The following is an 11,382-nucleotide window of genomic DNA, read 5'->3' on the forward strand; positions in this document are numbered from 1 at the left end:
TCATTTTATTACATAAAATGCAGTTCCACCAAGAAACAACTTCTAAGTAACCATTTTTGTTTTCTCTTAATACGTTTATACTTTTTTCTTCCTTTTATTTTATTTTATAAGTATCTTTTGGTCTCATTTTGATGGCTATACTAATTTGCGAGTGATTTTAATGAGAAACGATATAATTGCTTTGAATAATTACAATATGTAACATTATGTTTTGAGAAACCAAAAGCAATCAACGTAACATAATATGATCGGATGAAGTTGACTTTCGAAAGATTTCTCACTCGTAAGTGAAGTCCACAAAATTCAGACTGTGCCCAAATCTTTATTCACAAATCTGAGTTTATCAACTAAGGAGTTATTTTTATTGATATGTCAATATATAAATAACTTCTACGAGTAGACAAACCTAGATTTGTGAACAAAGATTTGGATGCATTCAAAATATTGTGAATAAAAAACTGGTCATATTAGAAGTTAAATAAAAATAATAATCACGTTTTTAGGCGTCTCCTAGTATTGTAAAATAATTCGGAAATAATATTACATCAATTTTATTCAGATCTCTACTAAATAAAATACTTACTCAACTCAACCATAGATGGTGCCGAGAACTCAGATGTGTCAATTAAAGGATATATATACAACTTTGAGTACGAAAATTAAGTAGTAAGGTTGTCAATCATGGGTAGAATGGTGAATGTTACACGTGTACAAAGTAATCACTTCAACCAGCCTATGACAGATGGTAGGACCTGTAAATACCTAGACTTCCATATTCTTTCGTTAATTGATTCGGCAGTGACTTTTTGGTAAAATCCATACATTTTTAATTAAAGTTTTACTTAGTAAATACCGCTATTTCTTTATATCTAACCTTAAACTCTAAAATTTGGAATTGTTCACATATATGGTGTTTTAAATTGATGTGGAATACATCGAAACACGTCTCACAATACATTTTAAGAAATAGTGTATTTATTATATAAGTAAAACAGAAATAAAAAAAATCCATGTTCTTGAACAATGTTGAGATGACAAATATGTGAGTGAAGTATTGCATATACATTTCCAAGAAAAATAATCATTCTTATCATACGTAACACTTATATTTAGTGACGAATTCTACCTAATTTTTGCGAGTGGTACAGCAAGAATTTGAATAAAAGAGAGGTGTGATTTGGAAGTTCCATCATGTTCATGTGAAAATTAGTAAAATCTTATTATACGGCTCTAAATTAATTTAGTATAGCATCTTTACTGAGAATTTAGTTTACTGAACCTCGGGGTGGTACTATTGTTTGGTGTCCATTCAAATTTGTTAGTCAGCTCTCATACGATTCAGCTGTTGACCATCTCGTTGATACTATAACGTATAGAACGTACCTCAAACCAGTTGTATGATTTATTCTCAAGATCTTATAATAATTATAGAGAAGGTTGGACGTTAAAAATGCACTTAAATGGTCGTAAATATATTGATCATGATATTGCAAGGGATCGTTACTCTTGTTTGATTAATGATACGAAAAAATAAAGCGATGATTTATGTTAACATACCAATAATAATGAAAATATAAAATAAAGTATAACGCAAATCCAGAATCATTAATATATTGTATTTATTATGTACATGCATATATATGTGTATATATATATATATATATATATATATATATATATATATATATATATATATATATATATATATATATATATATATATATATATATATATTTATATATATATATATATATATATATATATATATATATAAATATATATTTATATATATATATATATATATATACACCCCTGGACAAAAAAATTTACGAGTCCTCAAAAAAACTAAAATTGACACATAATGAATTATTCTTGATATTTAATTAGTTTTTTTTTGTATTGTTTAACATATGTGATGACTACTCGTTACTTCAAGGTTAAAATGAAAGATCTTACTCATGAATTGTACTTAGAAATTGCCATTATATACCAGGTATCAGATTATCCGAACCTTAGAGACCCATAACGGTTCATTTATGGTCGAGCGTTTGTGATGGAGTAATAAAAGACATGTAATTTTTTAATTCATATTTAAGAAGAAGGTTCTAATCGCTTTATTTTAAATTAAGGTATTTTACATTTAAACATATTTATAACATTTTAAAATATTTAATACTTAGTGAATTCACCTTTATTTTTTATAACATGTAAAATTCTATTATTTAACGAAGCGTAAAGCGAATCTTAAATTTCTGATGTTATTTCTTCTTCCTAAACTTGAATCAAGTTTTTTTTTAATTCCTCAATGTTTTTTTATTTTTTTTTCCCAACTTTTTTTTTCATAATCGCCCATAAATTTTCTATCGGGTTCAAATCAGGACTATTCCCGGGCCACGTCAACGATTTTAAGCCAATTTTATCCTTGTATTCAATGATCTGTAAGAAAAACAATAAATTATTTATCAAGTGGTCTACAAAGTGCATTAAAAAATAAATATTTGTACTCACAGTGCGGACTCTATGGCACGGCGCAAAATCGTCCTGAAAAATCGGGTCCGCGGTATACTGCGTAATGTCCTCGATTGTTGGAATAAGATGGTTTTTCAACACTTTTTTGTACTGGATGGCATTCATCGTACCCTGTATAAAATTTAGAGGTCCCAAACCGTACGCTGTCATGCACCCCCAAATCATGACGTAGGGTGAATGTTTAACGGTTCGAGTGACGCACGACGGATGGTATCTTTCCCCAAGTTTTCGTCGAACTATCTTTCTGCCGTCTGGACCAAAAAGGTTGAATTTTGATTCATCAGAGAAAATAACATTTTGCCAATCCTCCAAGGTCCAATTCTGGTGCTCCTTCGCCCAATCCAGTCTAGCCTTCTGCATTTTGTTCGTCAGTAATGGTTTCTTTGCGGGACTTCGTGCTTGGAAACCATGCTCCAACAGCCGCCTGGACACTGTTTTTACATAAAATGTTGATTAGCTGGTAGACTGCACCTCTGCGTGTATTTTAAGTGCCGTTAAAAATCGATCGCGCATAACAATTTTTTTTATTAAGCGATCATCTCGGGCAGATGTCGCGCGCCCCCATCCGCTTCCTTTTTGCCGTTCTATGGATCCAGTTTCTTGGAATTTTTTTAAATAAAAACCTCACTGCACCTTCTGAATACCCAACTCAACGAGATATTTTACAATTAGATATGTTTTGTTGCGACAGTGTGATTATTTTGGATTTTATCGCAATCGACATTTGCTTTGCACTTTCCATGATTGTTGTGTTATGTTCCCTCAAACGCGGGTAAAACAAAATTGTTGAGACATTTTAAAATGTAAATATTGTAGAAAGGCGACACAAAGTGTCTTTAATTTATTGAACAAATAAAAGAGGTTTCGATAAAGGATTTCTTAGAAAAAGAGTTCAGCAAAGTCAAGGCGTGCGGTAGCAAGTAAACTCGTAAATTTTTTTGTCCTGCGGTGTATATATATATATATATATATATATATATATATATATATATATATATATATATATATATATATATATATATATATATATATATATATATATATATATATATATATATATATATATATATATATATATATATATATATATATATATATATATATATATATATATATATATATATATATATATATATATATATATATAAACATATATATATATATATATATATATATATATATATGTTTATATATTTATATATATATATATAAATATATAAATCTATATATATATATATATATATATATATATATATATATATATATATATATATATATATATATAGTTATATATATAAACATATATATATATATATATATATATGTATATTTATATATATATATATATATATATATATATATATATATATATATATATATATATATATATATATATATATATATATATATATATATATATATATATATATATATATATATATATATACATACACACATGCTCTAATGGACTGAGTGAATAATCAACATCGCTGATTTCACATAATGCACATAGCTTAATGCCATTTATAAAGAAATACATTGTATTGCTACTTACTAGGTACTTCTAATAAAATAAAACGGAATAAGAGACTTCTCTCGTCTCTGTATATATATATATATATATATATATATATATATATATATATATATATATATATATATATATATATATATATATATATATATATATATATATATATGTATATATATATATATATTTATATATATATATATATATATATATATATATATATATATATATATATATATATATATATATATATATATATATAAATATATATATATATATATATAAATATATATATATACATATATATATATATATATATATATATATATATATATATATATATATATATAAACATATATATATATATATATATATATATGTATATATATTTATATATATATATATATAAATCTATATATATATATATATATATATATATATATATATATATATATATATATATATTTATATATATAAACATATATATATATATATGTATATATATTTATATATATATATATATATATATATATATATATATATATATATATATATATATATATATATATATATATATATATATATATATATATATATATATATATATATATATATATATATATATATATATATATATATATATATATATATATATATATATATATATATATATATATATATATATATATATATATATATATATATATATATATATATATATATATATATATATATATATATATATATATATATATATACATACACACATGCTCTAATGGACTGAGTGAATAATCAACATCGCTGATTTCACATAATGCACATAGCTTAATGCCATTTATAAAGAAATACATTGTATTGCTACTTACTAGGTACTTCTAATAAAATAAAACGGAATAAGAGACTTCTCTCGTAGATTCGTAGATATATTTACTCATATAAGAGGTAAACCTTTTGGACCCAGCATAGGTGAGCTCGTTGGATGTTAAACAGGACCATAGTTGGTGGACCTTTCCTGCCTCCAACTATGGTGGGCCTTTTAGGGCTAAATATTGGCAGTATAAGCCAACAAAAGAAAGGCTATTGAATTTACATTGATTGCCAATTGGGCCCTTGGTTTTTTCATTCATTGCTTTTATTTAAAATACGTTGTCTTAAAAATCCAAGTTTGATTGATCTGAAAAAAAGTCATATCTATAGGAGGCTCCATTTTTTAACCTTTGGCCGGACAATTTTTTCAAAATTAAATAACGTACATATGTTGGTGCCTACATACATATGCATAGATTAAATGCGCTTTGATTGTAATTTTGATCGGTATTGTTTAAAATTCGCAACACTATATCTGAATCCCTTATCCTGTGTAGTGTGAGGTTAAGTTAGTGGTGCTCGGGACACGAGCAGCGCGGCGCGACGCGTCGCGCGGCGTGCGGCGCCGGCCGTGCTGGGCACCGGGCGGTACTGCCTACTCGCATCTACGTAACGTCGGATACTCGCGCGGACAGCCAAACTCCGAATAAAAACTGGCCTGGCAACATTCCGCACAATTCACCTGGCAGACCGGTGAAAAAACGGCTAATGGTTGTATTAGATTCCGTGTTCTACCGCGGCGCCGAGTCCCGGTTCCAGAAATGGTACATCTCGTATTTTATTCAATTCGATACATAATAACGACCTCACCTCTCCACCCGATAATGTTCGACGTCCTTGCCAACCCTTTAACCCCGCGCCCCGTGCAATAGCTCAAATCCAACCTGTTTCAGTATCCTTGTCTACCCAAGTACCTAGTATTGTCGATAATGTCTCAACTCTTGCCTATTTCTTAGCTTTCTCTGTCGATTTCAGATGATTTTTCTTTTAACTGTCAATGAATTATTTACATCCGTTATTAATATTTTTATTGTTATTGTATCTACTTACAGAATTAATGAATGACCGATAATTAAATGTAAACTATCATCATTATTTTCACAATGCGCCTTAAAATTTATTTCATTTTATTTGGGAATTTAACAGAACAGTTATATCAAGTAATATATGTACTTAACGCGAGTATCATAAAACAAGTGCTTGTATCGTTCCAATTACAAAATTCCACATCTGTAAAAATACCTGGAAGAATGGGGAGAGGGACGAAAAGGGGAAAGATCAAAGCTCAAGTGAAAGACAAATTGTACGAAACGAGGGAGACACACCACGATATCAATGTCGACTTACAATGTTAAACGATCTCAGCGCTGACGTTGTCGAGTTAAACATATCAATATTTCCATAATCACAGTTAACCAATTTTGATGAACGATAAGTACGGACTTTGATAATAATGCAACAAAGAATATATTCAGCCTAATTATAACACAATTTCATTAATTTCATTAGCCTAATACTGGTGACCCGGTGCCTAATAACCCACAAATTGTGGTACACATCAAATTTATATTACCTTCATGTTATTTATTCACTAAAGCTACATCAATAATATCAGTCAGCGAATAAGTCGTATGTATCGGCCAGTGTAATGCTAAAAATAACTCGGAGTATGAATCAAGTGAAAGTATTTTTAAAGCGAAATTCTTTCCAACGCCCCAAAACATCTAGAAGTGGATACCGATTCAGGTGGGAGCCGGAACATCTCAAAATGACCAACTTATTACTTATTATGAAACGAGCCATTGTTATTCGACCTGCTGGCGGTGTGGACTCAATTCCTATGGAATGTGTTTCTTGTACACTGCCAACATGAATCTAGGAATATTGGGATAATCCGTGGAGACAAGTTATCTTTCTACCAGGGTTTACTATCGCATGAAATACTGAGGTACCGTAAAGTGGGTATACATTGCACCAAAATACTGCATTTTTTCAAAAAATTGTCTATTCAGATCAGGTTTTTTTACTTTTTCTGAGGTTTCAACTATTGCAATGTAATAATACATATACCTGTAACATGTCTGATACATTTTTAAATTTTTATCTATTTTGCCTGTATTTTTTTTTTATATTTATATTTTGGTGCAAAGTATCCCGGGGTAAAGTACAACTTTGCACCATGATATTTTCTCTACACTTTTCGTACTAGAATCCAAATTGATGTAAAGTAAAGGCTATCCTACAAGTTTCGTTGCACCTTATGAAGGGTTTTGGCTCACAGTTCGCTAAATGCAGATTATAATATTGTATAATTATGGAAAAATAAGACACTTGATAGAAATTTTAAAAAAAATATTGAAAAATCTAACAAAAATGATCTTTTTTTCCAATACTGAAGGTTCAAAATTATATAAAATACAAGGTGGATATTAAAACATATCGTACTACATAGGTAATAGGAATTAAAATTAAATTAGGTCTAAATATGGTCAAGTTCCAGGACGGTAAAGAAACTTCTTTTGGATTGCATTTTCGGTTCTTTTATGGAACCCACTACATCCTTCCAAGAATATTGAAGAAAGTCATCCTTCATCGGCCACTTCCACGATTTGAGACTCTCCTGCATGGATTTAACAGCTCTGTCTTTCTTTATTTCCAAAATCTGTCCCGGAAATTTTTCTCCTTCATAATGAAATACAACATATTCTCCCACCTTCTTTTTTACTGGTCCTAATGAAATGGAAGAACAAATACGATAACTGGTTTCAGTCATCGTTTTTGTTCTTCTCCCTCTTCCTCAAAGCTTCCGTGTGAACTATTATCAGTTAATGATAAATATGCTGGAAGTTTCGATGCGGAAGATGGGATCATTGATGTAGTTGGTTCAGGTAGCATTTGTGTTTCGTCAACGTTCATTTCGACATCTGGATCGTGAGCAATGCTCTTACCTGGTTCTATCGGTATCGTTTTCCTGCGTTTTAAGACTGAATTCTTTGGGTTGAATCTATTTTCTTCCAAAAACTGTTGAAAACTCTGGCGCACGTCATCGTCATAAGCTTTTAATGGCAACCGATTAAGCAACTGACTAGTTTTAGCAACAGTCAAGGTTTTATGCCTTTGCAAAAATGATCTTATCCATTCAGAGCCTGGTACGTTGTTCTTTAATATTCGTATTCTTCTGCCAAATCTATCCAAATAGGCTATAAGAATGTAGCGAATGTTAAAAACACTCACTGGGAAACCGTACTCACTCATGTCTACTATGCAGTTTACGAAGGATTGCTCTTCGCCCTTGTCACATATCGGAGGTCCTTTGAGCTTATAGTTAATCGTCCTTCTGGGGATTTTGAAAATTTCTTCAGCCTTTCTTTGACTGATTGTACCATTTCGAATGGCCTCCAAACACTGCTCCACTCTCTTCGGTGTAAAATCGCAGTATCGTCTGGCATAAGGCCGCTGTTTGTGTGTTCTTGAGATTTTTGAAAAAAATATACCATCAGGAATTAAGTAAGTACACAAAACCTATAGATATTTAGCAAAAATGTCAAGTTGTATTAGCCGTTTTAAGACTTTTCATCAAATTAATTAACTATGGCCTTTTGTGGATACTTTGCACCTGGTGCAATGTTACCCCAAATGTGGTCAGTACAAGTCAGTTCTTAAAAAATATTATTTTTACATAAACTTGACAACGTAACTAAAAAATACAGCATTTGAGAAAAGCAGGGCTTACCTACCTACGATTTAGAGACCACTCACTTGTTGTAACTTGTTTCAGTATACTGATTACACTGGATTTTTTCGGACACAATTTTCAGACAGAAAACTTTCTTTACATTCGGACAGGAAAAACGCATTGAAGCAATAGCGACCGAATGTTACTTCTGTAAACCAAAAAGTAGATTGAAGTGCCATCTATCAGAAACAAAAGAAAGTAGAATGAAAAATGACATGTATCAGAGATGACCAGCTCCACAATTTCTTTACAGAAGGTGGTGCAAAGTATCACCCATGGTGCATACCCACTAAGTATACCCACTTTACGGTATGTTATGATAACCAGCGGTAGGTATAACAAGCTTTGTATAGTTGAAAATAATATCCTTCCGTGTTATTAAGATAATATGTTTCTGCCCCATAATCGCCTATAGGACTGTTGAGAATCACTCAATATCGTCAAATGCCAATTATTCTCACTAAATTCCATTATTTTACTATATTCCAATATTTTGTAATTTATCTTGTTTTTTCCCATTCATTTGCTGAAATTATTGTCCCAATTACATCAAAATACTATTTTTGGAGTTAGATTCATTTAGCAACACCATGTCAAAACTATCTCCTCTTACTTCATCTATGACTATCAATAATATTTGTATTATTGTGATCTTAGTCTCTCTGATAACGTTTTGTTTGTGAGTGAATGAGATGAAAATCATTTGGAACTTGACAATATTAACCCACTCGCCGCTAAAAACAAATCGAAATAAAAAACTATTAAAAAAGTACATTAAGATGTTCTTTCGTTTTACTTTTAATACTCGTATACTGTTCTTTCTTGTAATCGATTATATAATGTTATTATTTCTATATTTACAAGCAAATGTTATGTAATATGAAAAAGATAAGATTATTAATATTTTATATAATGAGCTTTCAGGGCTTGCACAATTCACCTAAGGGTTTGGAATAAATAACAATAAGTAATTACTTTTTACAGTATACTTTTTTAATAACACCTTACTAAGTTAAACCTGTCACAAGACGTTCATTTACATTATAAAAAAATGCTCAAGATTTATACATCCCCAAATTGTTGACAAAACGACACAGCAGACCTACTCGCCTCATTAATATCGAGTTTATTTTTTTAAATAAAATAATTCGCAATACTTATGTATATACACATATATACGAATCGCAATTTAGTTAATTACAAAATGTAATAGATACACACATTTATTTATTGTTATGCGTGAATATTTTATACATATTGGATCTAAATACTTGGTGCGGCGTCAGGTAGAAAACCGCAGACGTATTTATTTTTATATCTTAATGAATACATTATAAATGTATAATATTACTGGGTGTAACGAATGTTATTTATAATCGTAATTATAATAACAAAATATCTGTGGTATCGTATAAAATCTTATTATATAACTAATCGTTATAATGACGAATAAAAATGCGAAGAAAAAATATTTAAAATTCAAATGAACAAAGGCACAAATGTGCCAATGCTAGATATTATTTGATAAAAATAATATGTCCTTCATCCAATTTGGTTTTAAAATCTATTATCCACCTCCAACGATGCATAGGGCATTGCAATTAAGCAGTCTTCCTTTCCGCATAAATTAGTGTGCATTATTTATCGTTAGGTAATCATTCTTCCACTTCGGGTAACAGTCGTGGGCCAAATTATTATAGTCATAATCTACTCGCTGATTCACTAAGACGATTTTGTCAATTATTAGATTTTGTAGTTATTTTTGTCAAGTAAGGTTGCGATACCGCTCTTCCCTTTCTGTTACATGCGATATTATGATGTGGGTTTTAAAATTCTGGTGTCCTATTACAGAGCAGCCTTCGCATCCCGTAGACACAGCGGTCATCTCGTCTACGGGTTGATACTTTTTGCACTTCTATGTAACTGTACTATACATGTAATCTAAGTACTTACTACTGCATCACAGTTTACTTTGTTCTATGTTCTTTAATTTAATATCCTTTCTATCCAAATGTACAAAATATTCGCAATTATTAAAAAATATATCATTATACGCATGAATAAATACGTTTAAAAACCTGGTAGTCTTTATGTACCTATATTAATGTTTCGACTTTTTCAAAAACACGAAAGAAGACAAAACATCGTTTTACTCTACTAAAACACACACTCCATGCCTATACGAAATTCATAGCAGATCTTAAACGCGTGACGTAACTGGGATACGTTTTCTGTCTGTTTTTCTAAGTAGGTATCCAAAATGAATCCCTTTAGATTGTTAAAAACCGCCTATTTTTTATCGTTTAAAATACTTATATGTATTCGTGTACAAATATATTTATAAGTCTTTTTATTAACAAGTACATATATTTAAAACACATCAATATTTCGTATTATTCTTTCGATATATTTTAAAGTGGCGATTCTCAATCTATAGGGCGCAGAGTAAATATGTTTATTGAGGAAAACAAAATGGAAATGAAAACTTAACAATTTTCTGGCGAGCCTCATGCACAAATGATGTATTGAATTTGGTTGCATTTTATTAATATCTGCAAAAGGGTTTTTATGAAATAGAGTCATTATGGAATGTTCATAAATTATTAAGAAGTTTAAAATATGAGAATATATAAATAAAAATGTAACTATAATTTGGAACATATTTATTTTATATTAGATAGCTAAATAACAAATATTGTTTATCATTTATAACATTATA

At 29.5% G+C, this 11,382-nt stretch overlaps 1 long non-coding RNA gene across 1 annotated transcript in view; it reads left to right on the forward strand.

Moving 5' to 3' along the window:
* Positions 1–8,923, forward strand: part of LOC148311655 (uncharacterized) — a 53,172-nt gene extending 44,249 nt beyond the window's left edge. Inside the window, exon 3 of the long non-coding RNA XR_015837225.1 lies at positions 8,706–8,923. This is a non-coding gene — a long non-coding RNA (uncharacterized LOC148311655). The remainder of the gene's footprint in view (positions 1–8,705) is intronic.
* Positions 8,924–11,382: the final 2,459 nt, after the last annotated feature.

This window comes from Brachycentrus maculatus, unplaced genomic scaffold, assembly GCF_059751285.1.
Source record: "Brachycentrus maculatus isolate JH-2025_06_01 unplaced genomic scaffold, ASM5975128v1 h1tg000060l, whole genome shotgun sequence".
Taxonomy (NCBI): Eukaryota; Metazoa; Arthropoda; class Insecta; order Trichoptera; family Brachycentridae; genus Brachycentrus; species Brachycentrus maculatus.